Genomic DNA, 15,492 nt, shown 5'->3' with positions numbered 1-15,492 from the left:
ACGCAGCACCAGGAGGGCCCTTGGTCCACAGCTGGGCTGCAGGCCCTCCAGGAACGCGCACTTCCTCTCCTTCCCTCGTGCCTCTGGCCTCCTCCACACCATTTCCTCCGGCCTCTGGGGAGACTTGGCAGCAGAAAGGACTTGGAGCTGAAAGCCTCCCGAACGATATTGATCTCGCTGGCTCCTGACTCCAGACCACAGGGCTTGGGGATGGTGGTACAGCCGCCTCCACGGCTCCAGCTTTTATGGGGTTTAGAAATCATCGCTGGCCATCGAGACAGGATGTCCGGGTTCTGGGCCCCTCCTCCCAGCTCGGCTACATTCCCCTGACTCCCAGGTCAGTCTTGGGGAACCTCTCGTTCCCGGGTGGGGGCCTGAGAAGCCAGGGGGTGTCTGTGAGTTTGCCAGCTCCCTTTCCTCTCCCAGTCCCATGTCCCGCACAAGCAGATTCTGATCTGACAGCACCACGGTCCCTCCTGCAGAGGACTCGGGCTGGTTGGGGACATTAGGAACAGGGCCATGTGGGGCAGAGGTCCTTTAGGAATGTGGGGGACCACCAAGGAGAGATGGAGAAAACCTCACAGCCATGGAGCCTTCGAGCTGGTGGAGACCTTGGGGCTACTTTGAAGTAAGTCAATCAATCAATCAATCCAGCAGGTATTTAGTGAGCATGCACCATGTGCAGGTGCCAGACGAGGCACTGAGCAACACTGGCGTGTTTGTCTCTGTGCCATTCCCGGTCTAGCGGCAGCAGGGAAGGGAGGGCAGGGGAAACATACAGAGAATTAGCAAATATGTAACTACAACATACTAGGTGCCCTGGAGGAAAGCCCTGATGCAGCAAGAGTTTGTAAATGGATTTGAGGAGAGCAGAGAAGGTGTCCCTTAGGAAGTGACACTTTCCAAATATTAGGGTCCAAAGAGTGAACAGAAGTTAATTGGGCAGAGAGGGAGAAAAGGTTGTTTCAGGCAGAGGAAACAGCACGTTTCACAGCATGTGTCAAGGCCCAGGGGCAGGAGGGGCAGGCTGTGTCTGAACCCTACGTCCCTCCCCTGAGTGGTGCTTTGCAGTTGTAATCTGGCACCCATTTGAAGGCCAGGTGGAGGAGTGGTCAGGCGCACATGCTGTGGTGTCAGACTGCCTGGGTTGAAACTCTGACTCCAGCTACCCAGCTGTGGGCACAGTGCTCGACTTGGCTCTGCTTCTGTTTCTACGTCTGTAAACGTGGGATGGTAGTGTGGTACCTAGCTCAGGGTGGTTGTAGGACCTGAGAGTCTACACCTGTACAAATGGCTCAGGGCAGCACCTGGCAAACAGTCCATGCTCAATAAATGTTAGCGACATTTACTATTTATTTGATCCCCTTCCCCACCCACTAGGGCCTAGTGACTGGGCTATAATGTCCCCAAGAGCAAGGACCCAGGTCTGTATCTGAAGCCCCAGCACAGTGTCTGGCATATAGGAGGCTCCCTATCAATGTTTATGGAAAGAGTGAGGTCATTACCAGGTCAGTATAGCCAAAGGAGGCTCCAGGTGGGGGGAGGTTGGGCTGGAGAGGGTGGACGAGTTAGGCAGGAGTTTTGGTCACGTGAGGTTTGGCGTTCGTTGTAAGGGAAGTGGAAGTTTTTGAAGGTTCTTCGTCAAGGGGCCATGGGGTCATGATGGCATTTTGCAAAGATGGCTGGGCTGTCTGCTTCAATACCTACTGAATTCCAAGTATATGTTAGATGTTGTATTAGCTTTCTTATTGAATGTTTATAAAATGACCTATTTATAAAATGACCCTGAGAAACAGGTATACAGCTAAGGAAACTAAAGTTTAAGTAGTTTCCCCAAGATCTCATAGCTGGAGAATGCTACAGAAATGGACTTCAGATCTCTTTAACTCACTATCATTTAGGATACTTGTTCAGCTTCTATAACAGAGACCCCAAAGTACCAAATACATAAATGTGACAGAAGTTTATTTCTCTCTCAAGTAAAGGCTTCAACTCGTATTACAGCTCTTCCCGTGAAGTTGTTCAGGAACCCTGGGTTTTTCAGTTTTGTTGCTCTGCCAACCTCAAAATGTGCTCCATTAAGGTTGTGCCAGCTCCTACCTTGCAACTGCATTCCAGTCAGCGGAAAGCCAGAAAGAGGAAGGGAAGGCGTGCCCTTCTCTTTCAGGACACAGTACATTGTTTGCGTTATAGGTATACATTGTTTCTGCTAAGATTGCAATGGCTAAGACCACCACACGGTCTCAGTTAGTTGCTGGGCAATGTTACTTCTGTGCTTTGCAGCCGTGAGCCCAACCATCCTTCCTGAGACTTAACGACTAGAGGATTAAGAGGAAAGTGAGCAGTGGGAGTAGTTTAGTTTCTGAGGCACACTCCACCACCAGCTGGAAAGGGAGCTCCTTTGTGGCCCAGAAGTGGGAGGAGAGGGCCCACACCACGCTTCTTTCTGGGACTCCACTCAGAGGACACTAAGCAGTAGGACTGAGAAGGCTCAGTCTCTGATTAACCACAGGAGTGATGGAAGAAGAGTTGAGAAGGACTGCTTGCACACTGACAAGATGCTGAGATGAGAACTGGTCCGAGCAGCAGAGGGAGAGGTTGAGGGAAGTGGCTGTGGGACTTCCAGGCGGAAGTGCTCACTTGGCCGTCAGAAGCGAAGGCTCAGGGCTGGAGGTGCAGATTTGGGAGCTATAGTAGAAAGCATGCAGGGCAGCCGTGTAGCCCAATGGCGGCCATCTTTCACGGGGCGGGCCTGCACACAGGGGCGGCCCCAGTGGTATACGGCTGTGTGTGGCCGTGCCTGACCGCTTCCTCCCAGCTACACAGCAGGTTGGTCCAGGGCGACTCTCTGACTCAGGTCGGGGCTGTCCCAGTTCTTCCCTGGACTGGAGGAAGGTGAGAAGACAAGGTCTGGGGGCCGGGCTGGCTGTACGGGCTTCTCAACATCATCTCCATAGAGGTGACAAGACACGGGAGGAGGGCGTCCTGTGTCTCAGCACAGAGGATGAGGACTGGGTAGCAGGGCAGAGGTCCCTGGGCTCCAAGTGGGGCCCAGAAGCTGCAGAGAGAATAGCTTAACTCTCAGGGTCACACAGACCAGATAGATGGTGGACATCTCAGGGGTGACTGCTGGGGACAGAGACTTGAGATCCTGATGGGCCTGCCTCAGTGCCTTGGTACTACCCATGCTCCAAGCATTGGACACAACTTCAAGTTTCTCGCTACTTCAGTGGAGAGAAACGTGTGACAGAGAACACAAGTTAAGTCACAGGAAGATGGTGCTTTTGTGGGGTCAGGTTCATCCTGGTCTAAAAGCATTGTGAAAAACCAAACCAAAACAATCCAGGAAACAATACCGGCACTATGGAAGGGGGGGCATGGGCCCAGGGGCACAGCACTGAGCGGAGTGGAAGAGGGTGCTGCGGAGAGTTCTCAGGAAGGAGGGGAACCCGCGAGGACCTCGGGCGTGTGGAGTGACAGCTTCTGGAAGGAGGAAATCGCGGTCAACAGTCCATGAGCTCTGGGAGAAAGTTATTGAATGTGACCGTGAGGAGGTCATCCTGGGTTTTTCCTTTGGGAGAAGAGTGGCAGTAGGGCGGGGGAGGGAGGAGGGTGGAGAGGGCAGGGGGGGAAAGGGGTTGGGAGGGGCAGGGGGAGGAGAAAGGGGGGAAAGGGGAGGGGAGGGGAAGGGGGAGGGGGAAAGGGGGGGAAAGGGGAGGGGAGGGGAAGGGGAGGGGGAAAGGGGGGGAAAGGGGAGGGGAGGAAGGGAAGGGGAGGGGGAGGGGGAAGGGGAGGGTGGAGGGGAAGGGGGTGGGGGGAAAGAGGAGGGGGAGGGGAAGGGGGAGGGGAAGGGGAGGGGAGGGGAAGGGGGAGGGGGAAAGGGGGGGAAAGGGGAGGGGAGGGGAAGGGGAGGGGGAAAGGGGGGAAAAGGGGAGGGGAGGGGAAGGGGAGGGGGAAAGGGGGGAAAGGGGAGGGGGAGGGGAGGAAGGGAAGGGGAGGGGGAAAGGGGAAGGGGAGGGGAAGGGGAGGGGGAGGGGGAAGGGGAGGGTGGAGGGGAAGGGGGTGGGGGGAAGAGGAGGGGGAGGGGAAGGGGGAGGGGAAGGGGAGGGGGAGGAGGAAAGGGAGGGTGGAGGGGAAGGGGGTGGGGGGAAAGAGGAGGGGAGGGGAAGGGGGGAGGGGAGGGGAAGTGGAAGAGCAGGGGGGAAAGGGGAGGGGAGGGGAAGGGGAAGAGCAGGGGGAAAGGGGAGGGGAGGGGAAGGGAAGGGGGTGGGGAGAAAGGGGACGGGGAGGGGAAGGGGGAGGGAGAAAGGGGAGGGGGAGGGGAAGGGGGAGGGAGAAAGGGGCAGGGAGGGGAAAGGGAGGGGGAGGGGGAAGGGGAGGGCGGAGGGGAAGGGGGTGGGGGGAAAGAGGAGGGGGAAGGGGAGGGGGGAGGGGGAGGGAGAAAGAGGAGAGAAGGGGAAGGGGAGGGGGAAAAGGGAGGGGAGGGGAAGGGGGAGGGAGAAAGGGGAGGGAAGGGGAAGGGGTGGGGGGAAAGGGGAGGGGGAGGGGAAGGGGGAGGGAGAAAGGAAAGGGAAGGGGAAGGGGTGGGGGGAAAAGGAGGGGTGGGGAAGGGGAAGGGGGAGGGGGAAACGGGAGGGCGGAGGGGAAGGGGGAGGGGGAAACGGGAGGGCGGAGGGGAAGGGGGGAAGAAGTGGCCTGGCCCCGACTGGCTCGCAGTATCTGCAGAGCTGGTGACTCGGTGGCCCAACTGGAAGTGGAGGGAGACCCCGAGCGTGGACAGCCCTTTGAAGACCTCACTGCTACCCACAACCTCTTTTCCTGACCTCTGCCCTCTGTTTTCAGCTGGCACATTGGCCTTGGCCGTGGTTTCACACCGGGATGGGAAGGCAGAGACCAGGAAAGGAGGAGAGTTGTCCTGGAAACCCGACGCCCCCTCGGGGCGGCCTCCCAGCAGATGCGGTCTGACCTGCGGCCTCAATCTCCCGCGCGCCTATCAGCAGGTGTCGGCGGGGGAGGGCGCAGCCTGCTCTCAATGGCGCTCCTTCAGAGGATGAAAACCAGCCGAACTCTATCCCGGGCGGAGATAAGAGAGGTGAAAACCAGGTGAGAGGCTTTGTGTGCGCCCGGTGTTCCCTTACAGCCTCTCCCCACTTCCTCTCTCCACTTCCTGCCCGGGCTCGGCCGGCCTCCCGTAACCCAGATCCTGGACGGGTGTCCGGGAGCCGCTGGCTGCTCCCCGGCCGGCAGGGGGCGGACGCCGGGGGAGGGTGGCTGTCCCCCACCTGGGCGGGGCTCGGACCTGCAGGGGCAGCCCGGGGGAGGGTGGCTGTCCCCCACCTGGGCGGGGCTCGGACCTGCAGGGCAGCCCGGGGGAGGGTGGCTGTCCCCCACCTGGGCGGGGCTCGGACCTGCAGGGGTCGGACGCCGGGGGAGGGTGGCTGTCCCCCACCTGGGCGGGGCTCAGACCTGCAGGGGCAGCCCGGGGGAGGGTGGCTGTCCCCCACCTGGGCGGGGCTCGGACCTGCAGGGGCAGCCCGGGGGAGGGTGGCTGTCCCCCACCTGGGCGGGGCTCGGACCTGCAGGGGCAGCCCGGGGGAGGGTGGCTGTCCCCCACCTGGGCGGGGCTCGGGACCTGCAGGGGCAGCCCGGGGGAGGGTGGCTGTCCCTCACCTGGGCGGGGCTCGGGACCTGCAGGGGCAGCCCGGGGGAGGGTGGCTGTCCCCCACCTGGGCGGGGCTCGGACCTGCAGGGGCAGCCCGGGGGAGGGTGGCTGTCCCCCACCTGGGCGGGGCTCGGACCTGCAGGGGCAGCCCGGGGGAGGGTGGCTGTCCCCCACCTGGGCGGGGCTCAGACCTGCAGGGCAGCCCCGGGGAGGGTGGCTGTCCCCCACCTGGGCGGAGCTCGGACCTGCAGGGGGCGGACGCCGGGGGAGGGTGGCTGTCCCCCACCTGGGCGGGGCTCGGACCTGCAGGGGCAGCCCGGGGGAGGGTGGCTGTCCCTCACCTGGGTGGAGCTCGGACCTGCAGGGGCAGCCCGGGGGAGGGTGGCTGTCCCCCACCTGGGCGGGGCTCGGGACCTGCAGGGGCAGCCAGGGGGAGGGTGGTTGTCCCCCACCTGGGCGGAGCTCGGGACCTGCAGGGGGCGGACGCCGGGGGAGGGTGGCTGTCCCCCACCTGGGCGGGGCTCGGACCTGCAGGGCAGCCCGGGGGAGGCAGTGCCCCATCCCCTCACCTTCCCCTAACCAGCCGCCCCTTCCTGCTCTCCCCTTCCCTGTTTCGTGCCCTCACTTCCCCCCTCCGCCTTTTCTGCCTCCCAGGCAGCTCCCCAGTCCCCACCCAACAGTCACCTGCTGACAGGCTGCCATTGAGGACAGGGGTCCTTCGTGGGGGATGGAGACCCAGGTGAACCTCCCTCCGCAAGGAGCCCGGAGAACAGGAGGGGCCTACGCTCGCAGCGGGGGTGGTGGCAGGAGAGCTCAGGAGAGCTGGGGTTCCCTGATCTGCGGTTTTCCACTCCAGCCTTAGGCACCGGGGACGGCTTCCCAGTGCAAGCACGGGCTTGTGGCTCCCTCTAGTGGCCATCAGGGGCCCTGCAGGCACGCCTTGCGCCTCCTGGAAGAAGAGGTCACAGAGGGCAGCTGGCTGAGCCGACCTCCAAGAGCCAGAGAGACACAGTCAATGGCGAGCTGGAATCTGAGAGTAATTGGCACTTAGAGGCAGGCTGCTTATTAAAAGCTCCAGGGGAGTGGCGGTACAGAGAACCTGTGGTCTCTGTTCCCATCGTAAATCACCTGTCCTGGTGGATCAGAACTGGGCCAGAGCTCCTCAGTGACCTCCAGGTGACCAGTGGTGGCAGGAGTGTGCGAAGCCCTGGGCCCAGGGTGTGGCTCCAGCGAGGGGACGCTGGACAAACCGCCAGGATGTTTGGGCACGCTGGGGACTGGCCAAGAAAACTCCTCTCTGGAAACCTCTGTGTCCCCTTCTTTAGTGTGGGCCTCTGGGACAGATGATGTCTCTGGGTGCCTTTTTGAAGCCCTGTCTGACCTACTCCATGTTCTTACTCCCTGGGTCTGCAAGGCCAACCTGTCTGTCCCCCTACTATTTGCCTGCTGGTCACCTCTGTCAGGCTGGCAGGCCGGCGAGGGTCCCTCCGACAGTTCCCACTGCCTGTGGAAGGACCCACACTCTGGAAGTCCCATGTGCTCACCCTTGTGCCTTCCCCTTCCCTGTGAGCACATTCTTGGAGGTTCCAGCTGCTACCAGGATGGGAAACAGCTGCTGCCCATCCGGGGCACCTGTGTCTGAGAACCAGGAATGCCGACATCTGTGTTCCCCGGCCTGGTGAGTTTCCTTCTGTCTTCTTGCGAGTCACTGACCCCCGTGAAGAGAGTGAGAATGAGCACCCACGTGTCTCTCGAGGAGTCTCTGGCCTCTGATCTTACCAAACTGCCCCCTGGTCTTTACGGAAGAGAAGCTGCATCTGATTGAAAAGAATGATAAGTAAGTGAACAGGCCTCTTTTCCCTGGAGCGGGGTGACGGTGATGGGGGCGGCCCCTGCCAAGGCAGGACCAAAGCACTCACAGACCAGCTGGAAAGTGAAGACAGAGAACGCCTTCCTTTCGCCCGCACAGAAAACATGGAGGCAGAGCACACGGCAGGGGAGGAGCCGCCTTCAAGGTCTTCCAGTCTGGGCTTCATGACCCCAGGCCAGTTCTTTGACCTCTCAGTGCCTCAGTTTCCTTGTCTATAAAATGGGGTAGTAATGACTTCCTGACAAATTGAGATGGATAGTAACAATTATATTTGTAGAACGCCTAGCCTGCTGCTAGGCATTGTGTTGAGTGTCAGGAGGGAGGTGACATTATTGACTGCCTGCGAGGTGCCAGGTGTTGTGTGAGATGCGTAGGATCCCATTTACAGTAAACTCAGCGAGGAGGTCGTTGTCATCCCCATTCCACAGGTGAGCACACCAAGGCTCAGAGAAGGTAACAATTTGGTTCATAACAGCCCACAGAAGGACTTGACGCCGTGTCTCTATCTGCTTCTGAAGACTGTGGGCTATTTGCTAAGGTGTAGATGGGGTGCAGGCATGAACGTACGAGGGCGGACTCCTGAGAAAGCAGAAGTCCTTGTGAGATCTGAGGAGAGTGAGACAAGAGGGGGAGGTTGCAGGCACAGGACTCAGCATGCAGATTCAGGGGCCCCTGAGATCTGGGGACCATCTCATCTCACCAGGCCCTTTGAAAGCAAGGCAGCTGAGCTCAGAGAGGGAAGAGGCTTTCCACAGGTCACTTGAAATCTTAGAGCCCGATGGGACCAACAATCCAGTGGTAGAAAATTCTAGAAGAGTCATCAAGAGGCTGATGAGGTCGTGCGTGGTCTCCATGATGCATTTGGGAAGAATCCAGGGCCTGGCCACAGGTGACAGAGGACGCAGGACCCCAGAGGGCAGCAGTGTCTCCCTTGAAGACAGGTGGTGGTCGGAAGCTTAAGTGTCAATATGGGGGCCTCCTGCCCAGGCTGGAACGGGGGAGCTCTGAGGCAGCAGTGTGGGGAGGGGCACTCCCCCACCCCCACCCCCATGCTGGAGGGCTGGGGTGCTCCTGGACGCAATAGGAGAGAACCTAGCTCATGGGAACGTTGGAGGGTTTACAGTCTGTGTCCGCCAGACGTTCAGCTGTGGCCAATGATGCCAGTCACCTGGTCCAGAATCCTCATCCTCCTCGACAAGACAGAAGCAGAGTTCTGCCCCCTTCCTACCTCCGCCCTGGTCCTGGGACGCGCTGATTTCACGATGGAGGCTGTGGAGGCATTGGAAAGGGGATGTCGCCCTCTTGTGGCCATGGTGGTGATACTGCAAAGCCGAGGCAGGAAGACCAGAGGAAGTGCCCAACACAGCCCCAAACAGGAGTGAGCAGGTGGCATGGAATTTGGTCTGAGAGGTTCTAAGCATGGCAGGAAGTCATTCAAATGTGTGAAGCTGGATAAAAACATAATCCTATATCCTCAGCGTCTTCTCTTCCCCTCGTTGCTTTCATCAAACCCTGACTCTCTTCTGAGAACAGTTCCCGGCAGCCAGCTCAAGTAGACTTACTAGTCTCTTTCACGTCCTCCTTCCACTGGGTGGGACAAGTGTCTTCCTCATTCCTTCTTGCTCTTTCAGGCCATTTTCCCTTAAAACGTCCAGGCTTTGAGGATCCAATTAACAGCCTGCAGCACCCCCCCCCCCTTGTTGATGCAGTCTCCCAGAAATCCCAGGTCACTCCCCTCCATTCCTTCAACTGAGCTCTCACCAACACTGCCCCCTCACGGTTATTCTAGGGACTACAGTCCCATGGAGCGGGCTTCTCAGTCCCCTGAGCACTTCTCCTCCCACCATCTCGTCCTCTACCCTATCTCAAGAATTGTCCATCCCGAAGTACCAACAGTGGCGAGGTCGAGGTCGATAAGCCCTGACCGTAGGGTGCTATGAGAAATGAAAACAGAAGTGCCGAAGTCAGCCTTGTGAGGGGAAGGCTGTGGGAAGTGGGAATTCAAAGAAAGCTTCTGGAGGGAGGAAATCTCTGACTTGAGTTTAAAGTTCACCTTGGAGATTTCCATGCAGAGAAAGAGTATAAAGTGAAGCATGGGAGGGAATGGAGTGTGGAAACGCCCGCAGGGTGAGAGGCCACAGCGCAGCGGGATGAGTATGTCCGCGGCAGGGGCTGTAAACCAGGAGATTAGGCTGTGGAGGTGGGCGGGGCCAAGCATCTTTAGGAACCTCTGCCTTGCATACGGGGCTAGGGAGCCTGCTTCTGTCAAGTATAGAAAAGCATAAAATGCGTTCAGCTAAGTACTCAGAACGCCAGTGTAGAAGAATGTCGAGTTCAATGAATGATCGATTATATGGTGTTGTTTCCAGTTTTTGGCCATCATGAATAAAGCTCCACAAACATTTTTTTTGCACATGTCACACGGTGTTCATTCTTATAAATTTGGGGGAGTAGCATAGGACTAGTACTGGAGCGGCAGGGTCGTGGAGTATGCTTCTCTTCAACTGGAGTTGGTATTGTCAAGTAATTTTCCAAAATCTTGTAGGAATCTACACTTTCACCGATTGTGTAAAAGAGTTCCCATTGCTTTCCATCTTCACCAACACTTAATACTGGCAGTTTCTGAAATTTTAGCTCTTCTGGAGTGTGTGTAATGGCAGGTATTTCATTATTATTATTTTTTAAATAGGGTTTATTGGTATATTATTTATGTGCAGTAAAACTCACCATTTTAGGTCTACAGGTCTATGGATTTTCACTAATGTATATGCTTTAGTATAAAAGTGCATATTTCCATCATCCCCGAGTTCTCTTGCTCCTTGTTATAGTCGATCCCCTCCCATCACCTCTGCTGCCCAGCAACCACTGATGTGTTTTCTATCTGGTTAGTTTTGCCTTGTCCAAAATGTCGTGTAAATGGAATCATACAGTGGGTGGTCTTTGAGTCTGGCTACTCTCACTTAGCAACATGTTTTTGGGATTCATCGACTTGTTGTGTGGGTGAGAGGTGGGCCATTTCAAAATCAAGATGGAAACTAGGAAAAATCAGAAGGAAAAGCTAGAAATAGAAAACAGTATCAGAAATAATGAAGAACGATGCTCACCTCGCATCTCTCTCTTTCCTTCTGTCATCGTTTTCAGTGTAAACGATGGTTGATCCAGGAGGGTAACACAAATTGGAAAGAACGAGACAGTTTCCTTGGTTTGTATGTGTCTCTTGGAACAACACCACTGCCTTTTCTGAGTTCACAGCAGTTCCGGTTGCCGTGGAAAGCATGTCCTCGCAGCCCATCATTGCTCCGCGTCCCCAGTCACAGATTAACATGCTTACCTTCCTATGGCTACACATGGACAGCTCTTCCCATTACTTTAATTTCAGCCTGCTCCTGTATTTATATTTCAAGCATGTTAGATCATGATTTTTTTTAAAAAAATACATTCTTATAACCTCTGCCTTCTTATTGAAGTGTTTGAGCCACATCTTGCTCTGTGGAGGCTGTTATAGCAAAGTACTGCAGACTGAGTAGCATATAAAATGACAGATTTATTTCTCACGGTTCTGGAGGCTGGAGAGTTGAAGACCAAGGCAGCAGCATGGCTGTATTCTAGCGAGGGCCCTCGTCTCGGTTCTTAGCCAGCGCACCATGTTCCCGTGGTGGAAGGGACAGGGAGCCCGGGGCGGGGGTGGTGGTGGTCTCTCTTTCAGGAAGGAGCATTCATCCCATTCAGAGGAGTTCCGACCTCATGGTCTAATTACCTCCCAAAGGCCCCACCTTCTAAAACCTAAACATTAGGATTTCAACATAGGAATTTGGGGTTGGGGAGACAAAAATTCAGACCATGGAAGGCCATTAATAATTTAATGTAACTATCGGTATCTTTGCACCTAGGGCTACCATTTTAAATGTTGTTTTATGTTTATCTCGCTTTTTTTTTTTTTGTTTCTCTGTTCCTCCTGTTCTGCTTTCTTCTGGATTTCTTGAACATTTTTAAAATTCATTTTAATTTATCTATTGATTTTTTTTTTTACCTATACCTCTTTGATTTTTTATTTGTCATTGCTCTAAGGATATGGCCTTAACTTTTCTCAGTCACTTAAGATTATTACAATTGTGCCACTTCACATAAACTATAGAAACCTCGCAATGTATAGATCACTTTACAACCTCACCCACTTTTATGTTTTAGTTGTATATATATATTGCCTCCACATGCACTGTAAGCTCCGCAGGACAATTTCATAATTCTTCATATACTTGAAAAATAAACAAATAGGAAAATCTTGATCTTTATATTTACTTAGATATTCACAATTTCTGATGTCCTTCATTTATTCCTAAACACATAAAATTTCCCCTGGTGTCCCTTTAGCCAGAGGAACTGACTCTAGCATTTCTTGTAGTGTGGGTGTTTTGTCAATAAAATCTATTGCTTTTATCTGAAAATGTATTTTGCTTTCAATTTTGAAATTTCACTGGTTAGAGAATTCTGGGTTGTAGTATTTTATTTTTGTACTTTGATGATGTTCTTTCCTAGTGTCTGACCCCCATGATATCTGAGATTCTGTGGTCATGTTGTTGTTGTCCAAATAAGGATGTGATACTTCATTTTTATCTAACTTCTTTTAAGGTTTTCTTTTTCCTTAGGTTCGGCAGGTTGATCATGATATAGTCAAGAATAGTTTTATTTGATTTTATTTTGTTTTGTGTTTGCCATACTTCTTCAATCTACATAATCATGTCTTCCAAGAAATTTGAGGATTTAAAAAATTTTTTGAAGTGAGAGAGAGAGATAGAGATAGAGATAGATAGATAGAGAGAGAGAGATGAGACAGGGACAGACAGGAAGAGAGAGAGGTGAGAGAAACATCAACTCATAATTGTGGCACTTTAGTTGTTCATTAATTGCTTCTCATATGTGCCTTGACCGAGGGGCTCCAGTTGAGCCAGTGACCCTTGCTCACGCCAGTGACTTTGGACTTTAAGCCAGTGACCTTTAGGCTCAAACCAGTGATCATGGGGTCATGTCTATGATGCCACGCCCAAGCCAGCGATCCTGTGCTCAAGCTGGTGAGCCTGTGCTCAAGCCAGCAACCTTGGTGTTTTGAACCTGGGTCCTCAGTGTCCCAGGTCGATGCTCTATCCACTGTGCCACCACCAGATCAGGCAACACAGTTTTCTTTATATAGTTTTCCTGCTTCATTCTTCTCCTTCCCTTAGGGGATTCTACTACTCCATGTTAGACCTTTTCAAATTGTTCTACATGGCACTGCTTATTATTATTATTTTTCTATTTTCCTTCCCTTCTTCCTTGGATTGGTTGATTTCCTCAAGTTCACTGGTTCGTTCTTCTGTCATCTCCATTCTGTAAGTAAGCCCAACCAAGTGTGTTTTCTATTTCAGATAATACATTTTTCAGATAAAATTTCTTTTAGGGTTATTTAATTATTTTTATTACTCTGCTGAAATTTATGTGTTTTTTAAAATCTATTTTGAGCATGCTGATGAACTATTTCAACAGTTCCTCCTTCTTCAAAGACTTATATGTCAACATAGAGCTCCATGTTTCATAGGACATACTCAAGCTCACTTCATGCTCCCTGGAGCTTTAGCACAAGGGAATGCCCTTTTGTTTTTTTCCTCTTTTCTTTATTTTTTTATTGTTGTATTTTTTCTTTTTTTTATTTTTTGTATTTTTCTGAAGATGGAAATGGGGAGGCAGTCAGACAGACTCCCGCATGCGCCCGACCGGGATCCACCTGGCATGCCTACCAGGGGGGAATGCTCTGCCCATCTGGGGTGTTGCTCTGTTGCAACCAGAGCCATTCTAGCAACTGAGGCAGAAGCCATGGGGCCATCCTTAGTGCCCGGGGTGGCTTTGCTCTGGTGGAGCCTTGGCTGCAGGAGGGGAAGAGAGAGACAGAGAGGAAGGAGAGGGGGAGGGGTGGAGAAATAGATGGGTGCTTCTTCTGTGTGCTCGGACTGGGAATCGAACCTGGGAATCCTGCACACCTGGCCAAGGCTCTACCACTGAGCCAACCGGCCAGGGCCTAGGAATGACCTTGTTGATCAAGCTACCCAAAAGAAAATTATATAGAGCAACCATGACAGATCGAGCAAGTCAGTCTCATACTATTCATCACCAGAACGCTGCAGCCCGGTGTAAACAGTTTCAACTTTCTCGGGAAGTAGCACGGCAGATTGGAAAATCCTGTCCAAGGGGTCCTATACTACAATCTGCCCCTTCATTTAGAGTTAACCCTCAAGGACCCCTACCAGGACAACTTTGGCAGATGGATGTTACTCATATACCTTCATTTGGCAAACAGTCGTATGTCCACATTACAGTGGATACATATTCCGGATCTATAGTAACCTCTGTCAGAACAGGAGAGGCTGCTAAGCATGTTATAGCTCATGGTCTGTATGCATTGTTCTATTATTGGATTTCCTAAACTGGCTAAACTGAAAATGCTCCTGCATATGGAGCAAAAGCATTCACTGTATTTTGTCATGCTTACAATCTTTAAAGTTAAGGTATTATTTAAGTGTACTCAGCAAACATTTTAAGGTCAATTTAAAAAAAATTTTTTTTTAAAGGGGGTAGTCATATCCTGGAACTCCTACGGGTCTACCATATCATACTTTTTACTTAAAAAATTTTTTTTTACATTTCTTTTGAATGCTGATGAACAGGAGACATCAAATCTTTTTCGCCTGCAAACTACTACCTTCTTTATTAGATCCAGCTAATAACACTGTTTTGTCTTTTTCCAAATAGCTCCAGATATATGGAAAAGATTTATATAGGCAGATGGGGATCCTCAAACCCCTCAGTGAGATCTTCTGAGCATGGCTTTTAAGATACCTAGAGGCAGAAAAAGCCCAATAGAGATCAGGGGAACTACCAGCTTTTAGGATACACCCTTAAAGGCTCCAACGCCCCAAAGGGGTCTCATAGGATGCCATCTGGGTCCTGCTTCAATAGTGGAAAGGAAGGTCATTGAGCTAAAGCCCACCAGACTTACATGCCTCTGCTGTGAGGAAACAGGGACACTGGAAGGTAGGCTTCCCCCTTGCACCTCTAAGGGAGGGTTCAGTCTCTTCCAGCCCTGCTCCAGCCACCTATGACCTAACCTTGCCCAGAATGCTGGGGTTTGCCACTGAAGACTGAAGGTGTCCAGGGCCGTCGGCCCCATCTATGACACTGTGGACGAGCCTAGGGTATTTTTTCCAAGAAGCAGGTAAACTGATCTCATTTGCACAAGGGCCACTTAACTATGTTTTGCCTGAATAGTCAGGTTTTTTATTCTTCCCTCAAAGATCTCTGTTGTGGGTGTTGATAGTCCTATTTTCTGCTGCTTTGCTTAATATATAGTGTTTCCTTTATCCCTCCTACCTCAATGCCCCACTCATATTTCAGGCTGGGACCTACTCCTAATTTAGAGCTCTCTTTCCTGCTTTTGCCAACTTCTATTATGAATCTACCTTTGCCACCCAGCTTAGTATATCCCAAGGTTCTCTTTACCATGCCACAGTCGCAGAGCTCCAGGGAAAAGCAACCTGGTCTTATCTCTCCAGGCAGAGGAGAACAGAAGCTCCATATCCACGCATGCTGCAAATGGCTTTTCCAGTCTACCTGTGAATCATTACCAGCTAGAAGCAGCGGTCATTGGGACTTGGACATGAGCTGCAAAGTATAGAATGGTGACAACTCCAGTGCCATGCGGACTTTTCCTGGATGTGGACTTTTCCTGGACTCCTGCTCCCTGTGACAGCTCCTAACAGACTGAACTGTGGTTGGGTTGCATTTTTCAGGGATTTGGCATGGTGATGGGGCCAACTTGGACTTGGTGAACATGTTAAGGACACTACGCTTTTATGGATTCTTGCTGTATTGGCCAAGAGTTTGCTTAAAGGCTTTTAATCACTGTAAAAAAAATAGAAGACTGGATAAAGAA

Source organism: Saccopteryx leptura, chromosome 7 (genome assembly GCF_036850995.1).
Source record: "Saccopteryx leptura isolate mSacLep1 chromosome 7, mSacLep1_pri_phased_curated, whole genome shotgun sequence".
In the NCBI taxonomy this organism is placed as follows: Eukaryota; Metazoa; Chordata; class Mammalia; order Chiroptera; family Emballonuridae; genus Saccopteryx; species Saccopteryx leptura.
Note: the sequence above shows the minus strand (reverse complement) of the source record.